Source organism: Meleagris gallopavo, chromosome 3 (genome assembly GCF_000146605.3).
Source record: "Meleagris gallopavo isolate NT-WF06-2002-E0010 breed Aviagen turkey brand Nicholas breeding stock chromosome 3, Turkey_5.1, whole genome shotgun sequence".
Lineage (NCBI taxonomy): Eukaryota > Metazoa > Chordata > Aves > Galliformes > Phasianidae > Meleagris > Meleagris gallopavo.
Genome location: NC_015013.2, coordinates 24,962,389 through 24,977,708, shown reverse-complemented (window position 1 = coordinate 24,977,708; position 15,320 = coordinate 24,962,389). Strand labels below are relative to the sequence as shown.

Genomic DNA, 15,320 nt, shown 5'->3' with positions numbered 1-15,320 from the left:
AAAAAACAGTAAATGAAGACACTGAAGTAACTACTATTCATTGTTGTTGTTAATAGCAAACTCAAGACTTGTCATAAATTGCACAAATACACAGATTTGGAGTGACAGATATCTGGACTCTAATTTGGTGTTAGATTTGCTGGGAACATGAATCTCTCATTACTCCAGCTTTCTCTTCAGTAAAATGGATCTAGTAGTTCATACCTATTTTTAAAGACTACCTGAAATCATAGGGGGAAAAAAAACCTGATTTTAAACTTAACTTGCAACACTTACATTCAAAAATACTATTCATTTTCTGAAATTCTCAATTTCTGTTCTGAGAAGGCTCTATAATAATGCAAACTAATGCTGTATTCGCAAGTTCTTCATAAGAGCTTGGACAAAAAGTAAACTTAAAAGTAGCCCTGCTACCAACTCTACAACAAATACTGCAATACAATAGTACAATAGTCTTCTTTTTGTAAACCCTCTTGCACCACTCTTTGACACCTTGAGTCTATAGCAGGCTGAGGTTCTTTCTGTTGCTTCATGTTATACAAATCATTGAGTGGTTTGAGCTGTGCAGAAATATAGAGGGAAAAAAAAAAAACAACCCTGCTTTGTATCAACCTTTGAATTACTGAAATATGTGTGTCTAAAGTGGGGTTTTAAGAAAGAAGGGGACAGACTCTTGAGCAGGGTCTGTTGTAACAGGACAAGGGGAAATGGTTTCAAATTAAAAGAGGGGAGATTTAGATTGGATTTAGATTGGAGAGGAGATTTAGATTGGAAGAAGTTTTTTATTGTAAGTGTGGTGAGGCACTGGCACAGGTTGCCCAGAAATTTGGTGGAAGCCCCATTCCTGCATTCAAGGTCAGGCTGGATGAGGCTCTGAGCAATCTGATCTAGCTGTAGGTACCTCTGTACATTGCAAAGGGGTTGGACTAGATGGCCATTAAGGGTCCCTTCCAACTCAAATGATTCTGTGATTCTATGATAATCTTTCACGGCTGAAGTTAGTAAAGACAGAGAATTAAGGTAACTTCAGTCACATTAGTTTTTCTAATGATGCCATTTTTGCCCACTAACAGTAACTGATGGAACACAATGAATCCAGTAAGCTGCTATACCGAATTCCTGTTCTGTTCAGTTTAGTTTAGAAATTTAGCAGTAAAGCCTTCTGATCACCTTCTGAAACGTATTGGTCAAAAGTTATTACCTTGCAAAAAAGCTGGCAAAAAAAAAACACAATCAAAAAGCCCACAGGCCAGGCCTCTGATATATAAACTATGTGCCCTTAGTGACTAGAAATTATTTTCAACTGTTAGAAACTGTTTTTGTTTTTAAGCTGTACTGAACAGTATTCTTCAAAGTTGTGCATTTTATATACTTATGCAAAGATATAAATAAATCTGAAGGGAGTTCTTCATTAGGGCAGCTGTGGGAAAATATTGCATCATGCTTAGAAGAGAAAGGTCACAAAGAAAATTCAGAAGAACTACACATGAACTTCCAGTCAAGTGCATGTCAGTTCTTGCTCATTAGTACTACTTCCTACTTCTTATTAAGGTAGAAAAACTACTCACTAAATCTGAAGACTTGTTTGAGATTAAAAACAATTTATAAAGGAATTTTGTCAAAGAACAGTGAAAATCTTTTGGAGAAGATAAGAAATTATGATACAAAATCATTCAAATAAAATAATTCTTGCCAAATATATGCTGCTCCATATAAATGGGATACTTCAACACAGGAATAATTCCCTGTGCTAAAAACGTTCTTTGAATTATGATGCACTTTTACTGTGGAGTCATCATCAAGCTTTGTTTCTGTATAGGTCTTCTCTGCAGCTGAACAGATTTTCAAATAATTTTTGTCAAGTGTTCAGTCCCCACTCAGACTGGAAGGGACGATGATTTGCACATCCACCATCTTCAGGTGGTGATTAGATTCTTGATCCTTGAGGGCCCTTCCAACCCTGACCACAGGTAGCTGAGGCAAGTGTAACACAAGATCTATGGGAGACCTTATGGAAGCTGAAGACTACGTAGGTATGGGGGATGTCACAAGAGACAGAATCATAGAATTGCTCAGGTTGGAAAAGACCTTCAGGATCATCAAGAACAACAGCAACCCAACCATACTACCTTAACTCTAACAACCCTCTTTTAATCATGTCCCTGAGCACCACATCCAAATAGTTTTTAAACACATCCAGGGATGGTGACTCAACCACCTCCCTGGGGAGCCTATTCCAGTGCTTAACAACCCTTTCTGTAAAGAAGCTTTTCCTGATATCCAACCTAATCCCTGGCATATTCCTGGCACAAATTGAGGCCATTCCCCTTTGTCCTGTCACCTGTCACCAGTAAGAAGAGACGAGCCCCGCTCTTGCTGTAAGCACCTTTCAGATATTTGAGGAGAGCAATAAGGTCTCCTCTCAGCCTCCGCTTCCTCAGACTAAACAGCTCCAGCTCCTTTAGTCGCTCCTTACAGGCCATATTCTCCATGCCCTTCACATGCCTTGTTGCCCTTCTTTGGACCTGCTCCAGCACCTCAACATCTTTTCTGTATTGAGGTGCCCAAAACTGAACACAGTGCTTGAGGTGGGGCCTCACCTGCGCCAAGCACAGGGGGAGGATTTCAAATTGCAGAAGATACCTTTTCCTAGGCACACCATACCAGCCACAGATAAGCTGCACATACACAGTCTCCATGAACCGAGATAAAAATTCTTGAAAACATCTCTTTTCTACTTCACAAAACGTGATACTGGTGTATTCAGTAGCAATATCTTGACACTGACTTGACACTGTCAAACCATTACACCCTTACAATTTTCCAAAGCAACAGGTATAGACCCACCACCCTTCAATTTACAGAAATTTATCTCACGTTACCATTTTTTTTTGTTTGTTTGTTTGCTCTTTTTATTGTCTCTGTGATGCATTTCACCTTTGGTTCCAGTACCTGATGTGTTATCGCTTCCCTTGGTACAAAGGTAGCTGGGAGCCAGCCTAGGTTCATAGCCTTGACAACACCAACTTATACACAGATCTAATACTTCCCAAAACTCCTCAGAGGCTGTGAAATAGCCTGCCTGGTGGCTAAAACATAAACTATATCTGTCAGTGTTCTCTTACCACAGACTGACACCTCACACCAGATGACCAATAGATAGGTGGAGAAAAAGCTAAGTTATAGAGGAGAGAAATTAAAATCAATACCTTGCGCAGCAGTCATAGGAGCTAACAGAAGGCCTGTGCCTTGTCCAGAAAGCTCTGTAGGAAACCAAGTATGAGGGGAGACATATGACTGACTGTACATGCAGTGAAGTTAATCTTTAAGAGGTTAAAGAGTTTTCACTCATGTCTATTATTTCCTTTGTTCTCTAAACATTAATGAGTTTGCAAACAGTCATAGAAGGATCTCATGTTAGCACCTATGTGATAAAATAGCTGACTGAATTCAGTAAACACCTGGAATGAGCAATCCTGACTGCAGTTAGCTCATTTGTTTCCATGTGTGAGAATCATAATGAGTCTCTATGACTCTAAGAACGGGGTCTTAGCCTCACTGCAAATAGTTCTGTGGAAGCAAACAGCAAAGTGCCCATTTGTGACCAGAAGGACAATAGAACATTAGCAAATAAGTACAAAGCAAAACAGGGACCATTTTATCACAGCATATATTAGTAATGTGTTTAAATTCAGAATTATCTCCTCTGCATTTAAAAAATGTGCTATTACTAGAAAAAGAAAAACAAGCAATGATAACAATAGCAGCTTTGTATAGATACTGCAGACAGGAAAAGGAATGATAGAAGGGGTGCAACAGAAACCTGCAAAAAGAAAAAGCAGCATTCAGTGGGTGAACAGTGAGTGACTACTCACTGCTTCTGATAGCAGAAGTACTAAGGGTCACCAGATGAAAAAGATCAGGCTTAAAGCAAACACCACTAAGTATTCTTTTAATGCAGAGCATAATCAGGCAGCTTGGTTACCACAGAACTTTCTAGAACATTGCAAATGAGTTCAGCAAGGGATTAGGCAAACTAATGGAACAAAAGTCCATTACAAACGGTGAAAGACAAAAATGCAGATGTGAACACTGGCTTGGGAGGAAAGCCCTTATGGCACAGTTTGCTGGAAATGAAATGCTGGATTTATTGAGAAGGAATAGTCAAAATTACTGCAAACAAACGCTCTGTTTAAACTTGCAGCAATCCACCAGGATAATGTCTGGAAGTGTGTGATATTCCCCATTTAAATTCTAAAGCACACAACTGGTCTCATAATTAAAATCACATTGCTTTTGCTCTGCAACTGAATTAAACAGCAGGGGATTTTAAAACGTCATCAGGATTGTGATTCCTGCAGAGTGAAGGTGAGACAATTTGGAGAGGAGTTAGGAGGAAATGCTGGATTATAACAGAAACCTTTCCTTTTATGGTTCATTTAAGTTTTGCACAAGACAGTTTCTATAAAAACTCATTCAGATCCCAGTAGCCAGCATGCTCTTCTGAGAATCAAGAGAACTTTATCTTCCCTTTCTTGCCACTGCTGCTGATTTACTAACTCCCTCACATCTTTTTTGCTTTAATTATCTCACCTTAAAACTGAGATTGTAAAACATTTCTCAAAAACAGCCACTTCATTGAGATCCATGAATTAAATGTACATTTATCGATCGACAGCCTACAAAATTAACCTGATGTAGCAGCCCTATTCAGAGACAAAGGTGGACTAATTTGAGTAATGAGAGATTAACTCAGAAAGAATGCTTCCTCATCAGAATGATTGTAAAAAGTGAATTTTATGTAAGTCTCTGTGCATTGCCAATACCTTCACTCATTTTGCTGATGATCCTCTTTGTCAAGATTTCCACAAGATTTTTTTCTAAGCTTTTACTGAAGTTTTGCTCAACACAAATGTGCTCCTCCCCCAGAAAAATGGGAAGATGGTGGAAAGGAGACTGTCAAAACTGTCCCAGGTGGGATATGGGTCATACTCACACCTCATTTCCAAGACGTATCTGGTTGCCTCTAGTATTAGGTACTTGAGTATTCCAGAAACAAAGATGTGTTTGTTCAAGTAAAACCTTGATAATACATCAGTGTCGAGGCCTAAGTTTCTATCAAAACATTCTTTTTGTCTTCCAAGACACTAGCCAATCCAAGGACAGCTTTGTTAAATGCTAGATGTAATACCTTAATTCTGTATGCAGCAATACTTCCTGGAAAGTTTTTATTTTTCCAAGTAAAGTTTGCACTTTTATCAATCTAGATTATAATAATATTCTGTAGTTCCACATTTAATTCAAGAGTGCGAGACATTTAATTAAATACTGGGAGAATACTGGTAGAGGAAGTGGCTTCCTGATAAAAGCCTAACATCACAACAGGCCCCTCTATGACATATGACTGTTTCTTGTATATGTAAATCAGAAGGTTAATATTGCCTTTACATATTCCTGCATAGTATGAGTTAGCCTTTTAAGAGATAGTTTTCACCCATTCTCTGAAAATCATAATTATCTAGGTCATGAAACCGAAATGTGTTGGGGCCTGTTGCAGGGTGTTTTCAGTTTAGAATATTCACTTCTTGATCATTTGTTTATCCTCAGATCCCATGTGATGCGTGCACTTTTAGCCCGCAGGACACTGGGAGAATCATGTTACAGCAAAACAAAGATATTACAAAACTGAATCAGGTTATGGTCACATATCACGTAGAGGTACTTTGTTTGAACTTTCACAAAAATAGAAATACAGTAAGAGATTTGTAGTTTGAAAAATACAGCATACTAAGATTGTTTTATATATCCTTAATAATAACAATAGGAAAAAATATCACATTGAAGTCCTGGCATACAGATCTATCAAGCTTGCTACTTTTTAGATACAGGAATATACCAGTATAAAGCAGTAAATCTGATATCATTCAAATATGATTAAAATGTGTACTTATATTTCACAAGCTGTATCATTCTTCATTCGTCTCACAAGTAGAAAGCATAAACAGTTATTATGCTATGTCAGAACAATACATGTGTGCAGTCAACAATGCTAGGAAATTATGTATTTGGATATAGCATGCTGAGAAATGAAAATATACATCAGAGTCGATATGAACAGTAGATTCAAATTGATGACACACCTCAGAAGCTATGTACGTGGAATAAACATTTTAGATTGCCCTCAACATAAAACACGTTTACTTTAAGTTGAAGGCCAAAGATAAATTCAACTTTCACTATATTTAGCCTTGTGTAAGACATTCTCATAAGAGTTCATCCCAACATGATAACAGCTCTTTTGAAACTGGTGGTGCTATTTTGGAAAGCAATAGAAAGTGCAAGAAAAGAAGCTAAGCTATAGCAGAGAGCACACAACCTCCATAAAGCTTCTGTGCAGAGGCTCTGTTGCCTAAATCTAAACTGAACCTTCAAATCAAACTTATTGTCACAGAGAGTTTAGTGATACTGAAGATTCAGTAGTTGTTTTTTAAAAAATATTGCTTTCTAGGTCCACTCTGGAATTCAGTGTGGAGCCTTCTTAAATCATGATAAAAGCACACACTGCTGTGGCTCAGTTTGGTATGATTTTATTAAGCTGGCCTGAACAGAAGAATGATGGAAGATGAGTGCTGTTTTCCTAATCTGCTTTGCTATTTCTTGTTTGGTTATATATGTACACTTTGGTAAACAGAGTCCTTCCCTCTTTAAACTCAGATTAAAAGCATAAATGCATTATAAAAAAGAAATCATAAACACCTATGGTTAATATGAGGGTCCGTTTTTAGATTTCTAATGTTTCATAACTGATTTATTTTAAATATGATTTATTTCTTAACCTCAGCAGGCCAACAATTTTATTTTTACTACAAGAGATATTAGGGAATTTACACTTGAGTGTTTGATCATCCTCACCCAATGCTAATTTTGAGAATGATCTTTGAGAATTCATCCTGAGATTTATGATTGAAACATATATTAGTCTAAAAGCATAACTTCATTGTTAACAAGCATAATTACTTGACTTACCCTAGATTTTAATCTCATTTGCTTAGAAGAAACTCTTTTTGGAATTCTCATTATCACATTCTTTGTCTCTCCTAATAATCTTCCAAATTTTTGTCACAAATAAGCTGTTCAGAAAAAAAGCATATAAAAAAGTAAATAAATAGAAGTAGAAATGTCACTGCCTGCAGATGTACATGTTCACGTAAGATATGTGCAAATAACATTGCATGGTAAGTAACAATGCTGGCAAACACACGCATCTCACATAAAAGTCAATGGACTGAAACACTTTGAATATGTTAAAACCATAATAATTTACAGAGATAAGTAAGCAATACACATAAGGAAAAGCAGAAGACAATGAAGGAAAGTCTGCTTGATTTTCAGGAGTGGCATTGTTTTCAGTGAAAAAGTGACATTTTCCAGGACAAAGATGACCCAAATCACTAGACTTGCATTGGCTAAGAAACAACATCCATAATGTAGATAAACATACTATTTTTGGTGCAACACACACCAAGAAACCATAACAAAATCCATTTCTGTTGTAACAAAGCTCTTCTGATAGGTTGGCTATTGAATGTGTAAATATATTTCTCTGGCAATCAATATGAAAAGAAACTTGAGAAAATTTTTCTGGTTGGCTATCAGGATTTGTCAGTGCAACTCAGAGCAAAAACACAGGTGCTTAAGAAAAATGTATAAAGCTCACCAACCTAAATTCGCTGAAAATACTCAGATTTGAAAATTTAGTGTTGAGTATTTATGAGATGGTAAATATTACAGCTGTTTTTCTATGTCAAGATGCAACTACTTAAATCCCACAGATGCTATGCTTTAATATTAGACCTATAAGTTCCAGAAGGGAACACCAGAACACCTGGTGTTACACCTGCATGCTTCTTTAAAACGATCTCAAATTCTAACAACTTCAGTGCGGTGGATGCCATTTATTTTAGTTGTTTAATTGTTCAACTGTTTACTTTCAGACTGCATATATACTATTTTAAAAAGAAATGACAGGTCTCAGGGGAGTCTGGAAGGAAAAGAGAAAGCAGCTCATTATTTCAGATGCAACTGACTCTATTCAGAGGCAGGGTCTTTAGGCTCCAAAGAACAGAAAAAAGAAAGCAGGTACAGCACACTGGAAGCAACTGGGAACTGTGAGAGAAGAGTTGTGAAGCATCAGAGGCTTCTGAATGTAGAACAAAAAACAAACTGTTTTTAAACACTATGGAGGCTCAAGACTCCAGAGAATACTCAGTATTCCATCTCACTATCAAGCCAACAGCAGAACCTGAAAGTGAGGAATTCTCCACTTAGCAGGAATTGAAAGAGTTAATTCTGAATTCTCCTTATTCTAATCTATCTTAGTCATTTTTCCCCTTTGTTTAAAAACTAGATTTTTCCTGAGATATATCTGAGTAAAAGTCAGCTCTTCAGTGTTTTAAAGCCATTTTGGTCACTGTCTTTGGGGACTCAGTTAATAAGAGAACATCTAGGCAGATGCACTTCAAAGCTTTGGCCAGCTCTGTTACATTGCGCTTACAATAATGTTTTCTGAAGTATGATTGTAATTGGGCTTGGATTCTCACTAAAAATAGAACTCCAACAAGCTAAAAAGGGCAAGGACAGTCTTTGATTCTGAAGATTCATACCATATAATTTCTAGTATCTTATCAAGTATTAAATTTGGCTGTTAAAATTTTTATGAATCACATATATTTTGTGACATTTGTCACTTTTTCATAAAAGCAGCCTTTTCCTCTGTGAAGCCATACAGAATGAAATCAAGAAAATAAATTTTAACACAAAACACAGAGAAGAACTAGATGTACAAGGAGGGATTTTAGGTGAGGTGATAGTTCCGTTCCGGTGAAGAACAAGATTTTAAAGTATTTTTCCCAGTTAATATTGTATTTGGTGAATTAATGGTTATTATAACAGCAATGGTAACAATAAAAATAAATTTCTGGACTGAAACCACAAGATTTGAAATAGGCACAGTAAAGAGACTCTGCCAGATGTGATCATTGGGAATCCAAAGCATAATTTACCTGAAAAGACAGGAATAGATTATAAATTACTGCTAGATTCAAATGTGAGAGATTACTTTTTGACTTTCTGGACCATTCAAGTGAGAAAGAAAATCTGAGCAAAGCACTGATACCTCAGATCTGTTTGAAGACCGTATTCAGGCACATAAAAAGGCGAAGGAAATCATCTTTTCCTGTATCTTGACTTCCTGTTAACTGATATCATCACATCTGTCTTTCTGGGACAGGACACACACATCTATTCAATTCCCTCTTGACTCAGGCATTACTGTGTTTACTAGGTGAGGAGGCAATAGATATATTTTATGTGTATATGCATTTATGTGTTTCACTCCTAACCATAACCCTGACAAAGACAACAATATAACATATAGCCACCATTAGTTCCCCAGCAAGCCCTGTCAATACAAACAGAAGCATAAATGAACAAGTGGAGATAAGTCCTAGAATGACACATTATTGGCTACGTAGTTCAGAGATTTATTCACATTCCTCATCAGCTCATGTACTTCAAAACAACTCAGTCCTCTCTTAGATATACTTCAGAGCGGTGGGGAAAAACTCTCAATCCTGAATCTCACTTGCCTCCAGGTTAATATAAATCAGATTTGCTGGAATAGGATTACTCAAGTACAAATGCTTCAGTACTAGCTTCTTCATGCATGCTGATTACCATGTCAAGTCTTGTGCACCACCTACACAATATTCTATGCAACGCAAATTTCTACGTGTCCTGTCAGAGCATGATTCTAATAGGACAAGGCTGGGTGAAAACTCACCTCTTCCTATTAAGCTGGGAGAAAAATGAGCATTTGCAAATCATGTTGTTTTGGACTCAGTTCAGAAATAATATATGCATATATGCAGTGGTGCAGACATCTCACTGATTCATTTGAAAGCAGTATTTGAAATAAAGACAAGACCCTTTCCACAGAGATTTATTCTGGAATGGTTATGCATTTGACCAATTCCCAGTAGTACAGATCTATGGCAGATTAATGTTGCCTTTTCAGAAGCAGATGAACCTTTCTTCAAAAAATGTTATCTCTAAATTGGAAAGATACGTATATGAATGGCAGACTATCCAGTGGATAAGGAGTTGGTTGGATGGTAGTGGTCAGAGGGTTGTAGTTAATCACGGGAGTCCATCTTGGAACTGGTGGTCTTCAACACCTTTATTAATGACATAGACAGTGGGATTGAGCATACACCCAAAAAGTTTGCTGATGACACCAAGCTGAGTGTGCAGTTGAGACAATAGAAGGAAGGAATGCTATGCAGAGGGACCTGGACAGACTGACATTGCTAGGTATACTTGCATTTACAGAGTCTCCAGCTATGAGATAAGTAATACACTTCAATTGCTTCATGCAAACTCCCTGTGTGGATATTGTATTCTACCTGGAAGGAATGTTTGTACTTCAGTAAGAAATGTGACTGCAGTATACCCTGCTCCATGCTCCACTTAACTGAATTTTAGTAACTCGCATATTAATATCTGCAGCAAGAGAGGCAGAATTACTAACTACAAGAACAGTGCAACAGCATTGCTGTCATGGACCTAAAAGAAAAGTAAGCACCTGCAGGCAGCTGGACCGCAGGGACACATTTTGTTCATGACATCAAGGCCTTTATCATCCATACCATGCCACTGTCAGAAGCTCAGGTCCTGTGGACCTCCTCTAACCAGCTGCAAACAGTCAGGCAGATTATCATGAGCAGTTTGAAAAAGTGGTGGGAGGTAACAGAGTTTAGTTTGCTTGAAGCAAATGGTCATCATGACAGAAGGAAAAGCAGTACCAGATTATTAAAATCTCTACATTTATCTACCAAAAAAAAAAAAAAAAACCTTGGTTCCTTATGATCTAAATGACCTAAAAAGCCTGTCAGAGGCCAGAACAGGCCAATGAAATTCCCCAAAAGGTATAATCCCACTGAAGCAAACAAGACTTCTGAACAAGAATCTAACTAGATGGGGTGCAGATAATACTTAATGCCTTGGAGTTATCTTGCACAAGTTATTTTGCAAGCACATGGGCACAAACTCACATTGTAGGCAATGCACAGAATATCCATTAGCTTCTTTCTCCAGTATGACTCCTGAGCTAAGATACTGTAGAAAAGGATACAGTGAATTCTGGAGTTAAAAATTTCTGGACTTTAGTTCTTCTTTTCAACTTAAAATCCTGCATAGCCTTATTATGCTTGCATTGTAATCCTTCACACAACAGCTAGTTACCTAAAAAACAAACATCATTGCTTCTAGGTCCAACATCTCTACTTTGATAGGCAGCTATGGGCAAACAAGAAAAATAAGACACTTGCAGGAAGGCACAGTCGATTTTCAATGAAGAAGCCTAATGAAGAATGCTAAAAACATACATTTTTAATTATTATTATTACTTTGAACTCATCACCCTGAGCAGAACAATGAAACATTCCTAATGTACATGACTCACAGTAGAAGTAACTGAGCACCCAGGTAAGCACAAGGCATCATCTGTATTTACCAATGGATTTACTCATCAATCATACTAACCTTAGGTGAATTAACAATAGCCTGAGGTCAGGGCTGCTGTTTAGGCAGACCTTATGGCTAGGAAATATGCCTAGCAGGAACTTATAGAAGCTTAGCATCAATAAACCAGCAGCAAAAATAAATAAATAAAAATCCTGCACACGGGAAAGAATAACCTCAGCTTCACATCTACTACTTAGGAAAAGCTCTGCAGAAAAGTTCAGAAGTTGAACGTGTGTTAGCAGTTCATTCTCATGGCAAACAGAAGAAAATAGACTGAGCTTTGCTGATAGCAGTGCTGCCAGTGGGTCAAGGGAAGGAGTCACTCTCCTCTGCTCAATACTTTGAGACCACATCTGGAGTACCATGTCCAGTTTTGGCTTCCCCAGGAAAAGATAAAATGGTTAAATACTGAAGCAGTTCAACAGATGGCCACCAAAATGAGTGAGGAGTACCTGTAATCTGAGGAAAGCCTTAAAGAATGCATCAGATATTAGGAAATCTGAGCAATTTCAAGATGAAGACACATGAGAAAAGTTGTACAGAATCTGTGGAATCTCCATCCCTGGAGATACTCAAACCTTGACTAGACAAGGCTGCTGTGAGCAACCTCACCCTGAATTCTTTTTTAAGCGAGGGAAGGACCAGGTGATCAATCTATTGTTCTACAAAATGATATAAACTTTTTGATATCTTCTGTTCTACGAAATGCTTTGCTCTTTCTTCCATTTATTCTTTTTTTTTTCCCTCCTAATCTAAGCAGAATAAAATGTTCCCATATTCTCATTTTTCTTTTCTTTTCCTTTTTTCAGGAAGCTTAAAAACACATTTCTATGTTAAAGAAGGTTGGGTTTTTTTTCCAAAATGTATGGCTAGAAAGATTCTGTTCCCTGGCATACTAGTTAACAACATCCCTCTGCAGCAGCTCTCTAGGACTTATGTTGTTGCTTGAAAGATAAGACCAAGCTGTAAAGGTGACTTAGCTTCTCAGAAAGAGAGGCATCTGTTTCTTATTTAAGTAACTGTATTGATGACTACAAGATTTATGATGTGATTCAAAATATTTCCCTTTCTAGCTAAGGAAATAATTCTTCAACAGAGCTGAAAGTGGGGTTTCTCTTTCAAAACTCATCCTCTTTTCATCACTATCAGCTGTGTATTTTGAAACACAGAACTAGAAGTTTAATTAGCCTAGCACCTGGTCAATGCATACACTTCAAAATATGTCACTCCCAATGGAATAGCTGCTATTTATTTTCATGGAAACTACAACCAATACAGAGAGCACAAGAACACTATTTGATAGGACGAATTCTCAGCTATAAAACACTGTTTTTCAACACAGTCACCACCATTTGCTATGGATTTTCACCAGCCATGAACAAGAGCCTGTGTGCTGCACTCATAACAATCTGCACCAGTGGAGGTGACCCACTGTCGCTGTTGCCACTGCTGAAATGCACCACCCACCATATCACTGTGCTCACTATTTGGTTTCCACAAACGTTCAGCAGATCAGTGAATGTCAGCAAGTGCCATTTTTTCCAAATGGAGGAATTCAATTTCACATCTTTGCTTCATACGCACTTCCACATCTGATGTCATTCTGTCACACTACCCCTCTGCTACCATCTGTTGCACAGCAACAAAATGTAACAGAATATTGTTGGAAAGATTCAGACTCTATTGCCAAACCTCCAGCATCCTCTTCTGATGTCATCGGCCAATATCATAAATTAGGAGTCATTACTATCATAGTAATGTCCCCATATAACTAGAATAGTCTAGAATATCATCTAAAGGTATTTGAAAGATATATTGTATTATAAAGTATTCACTTTCAGCTCTATCCCTGCTCCCATCTATCTAATACAAATTATTCTTATATTGATAATGTTATGATTTTAAGTTTTTTCTGCCTTGATTTGGGGGTTTTGTGTTTTTCGCACATTTCATGTTATTCAGTGCCGGCACTTAACTCATCATATTGAGATAAGGATTTATTTCCTGAAAAATAACGGAGGTATGAGAAAAACACAAGACAGGCAATTCCAATTGCTAGCACAGCTTTATTTCCTGAAACTTCTTTTAATTTCTTTTCATTCTGTCCTTTCAGTAATTTAACAACTGAGATATGAAAGTTCATGACAGTTATGAAAGTGTTAGGTGGTCAGAAAAGAAAAAATATGCAGCATAACCATACAAAGGAAGGCTACTAAGGCAACAGCAAAAGCATTGCTCCTCAAGTTCCTCAAGCTCACCCAAGTTGTGCCAAAGAATAATCGTTGTATAATATTTGCAGGTCTTGTTATTATGCACTGCCTATATAGTACAGTTCACATACTTCATGACATATCAAGGTTCATAAGTGCATAAGTTACATACATTAAAATGCTTTGGGGTTATTCATCTAGATTTCACTAAAGAAAATTAAGTCTATCCACTCCAGCAAAACTGCTCATTTGACAACTATTAATTAATGCAGTTTGTATTAACTTTCTCGGGTCACAGGAGAAATTGACACTAATCACCAAATTGCTGTTCCAGCTATTTCACTAGCAATAATAATAAGCTAGCATAACTTTTAACAGAATAAAAGCCTGATGTAAACAAACTGTTCTTCAATATTTAATTAAAATATAATGAGGAACATGGAATACAGTTCTGGATACTGCTTAAGGTTGCATGGCACCATTTCGATGTCATATCATGTGTCACATCTGTTTATTGACAAAGAAGTGTAAATGACCCCTGAGCACAGACTTATGGAAATAATGCCTCTCATTTTAATATTCAATTCTCATTGTTTGTATATTCAGAAAAGAATAATTTTACCCTTCACATTTTTACACACCAACAAGGTCAACAAGGGCTTCACCAAAAGCCCACTGATATCTATAGATGCCTTTCCTTTAAATGCAACAAGCTTTTGATCATGTTACATATTATTGTTGCAAAACAGAAATTTTTGGTGTTGTTTTTTTTTTAAATCCTTTCTCAAAGAAGGATGCTTATAGTCTATTTTACAAACAGATTAGTAGTTTGCTGGTTTCAGTTAAAAAAAGACGGCAAGAAAGCAGAGAAAAGTACAAGCACTTCATTTTTAATTCACACAGCTGCTAAATGACAAAAAGCCACTAACATAACAAAGGATCACAGAATGACTTGGGTTGGAAGGGATCTCAAGATCATGAATCTCCAACCCCCCTGCCACAGGCAGGGCCACCAACCTCCACATTTAATACTAGACCAGGCTGCCCAGAGCCCCATCCAATCTAGCCTTGAACACCTCCAGGGATGGGGCATCCACAATCTCTCTAAGCAGCCTGTTTCAGCACCTCACCACTCTCTTGGTAAAGAACTTCCCCCTGATATCCAGCCTAAAGCTTCCCTCCGTCAACTTAAAACCATTTCCCTTTGCCCTATCATTATCTATCCTTGTAAAGAGTTGGGTCACCTCCTGTTTATAGGCTCCCTTTAGGTATTGGAAGACTGCAATGAGGTCACCCTGCAGCCTTCTTTACTTCAGGCTGAACAAGCCCAGCTCCCTCAGCCTGTCTTCATGGGGGAGGTGCTCCTCCCCTTTGATCATCTTCATGGCCCTCCTTTGGACCCAACAGCTATGTCTTTCTTGTATTGAGGGCCTCAGACCTGGACACAGTACTCCTGATGGGGCCTCATGAGGTCAGAGAAGAGTGGGACAATCACCTCCCTGTCCCTGCTGGCCACCCCTCTTCTGA

General features: G+C 37.7%; 1 long non-coding RNA gene across 1 annotated transcript in view; it reads right to left on the bottom strand.

The window, feature by feature from the left end:
• The window catches only part of LOC109366652, a 4,157-nt gene extending 638 nt beyond the window's left edge, over positions 1-3,519 (bottom strand). Inside the window, exons 1-2 of the long non-coding RNA XR_004159371.1 lie at positions 3,462-3,519; positions 3,210-3,263 (exon numbers count right to left, since the gene is read on the bottom strand). This is a non-coding gene — a long non-coding RNA (uncharacterized LOC109366652). The remainder of the gene's footprint in view (positions 1-3,209; positions 3,264-3,461) is intronic.
• Positions 3,520-15,320: the final 11,801 nt, after the last annotated feature.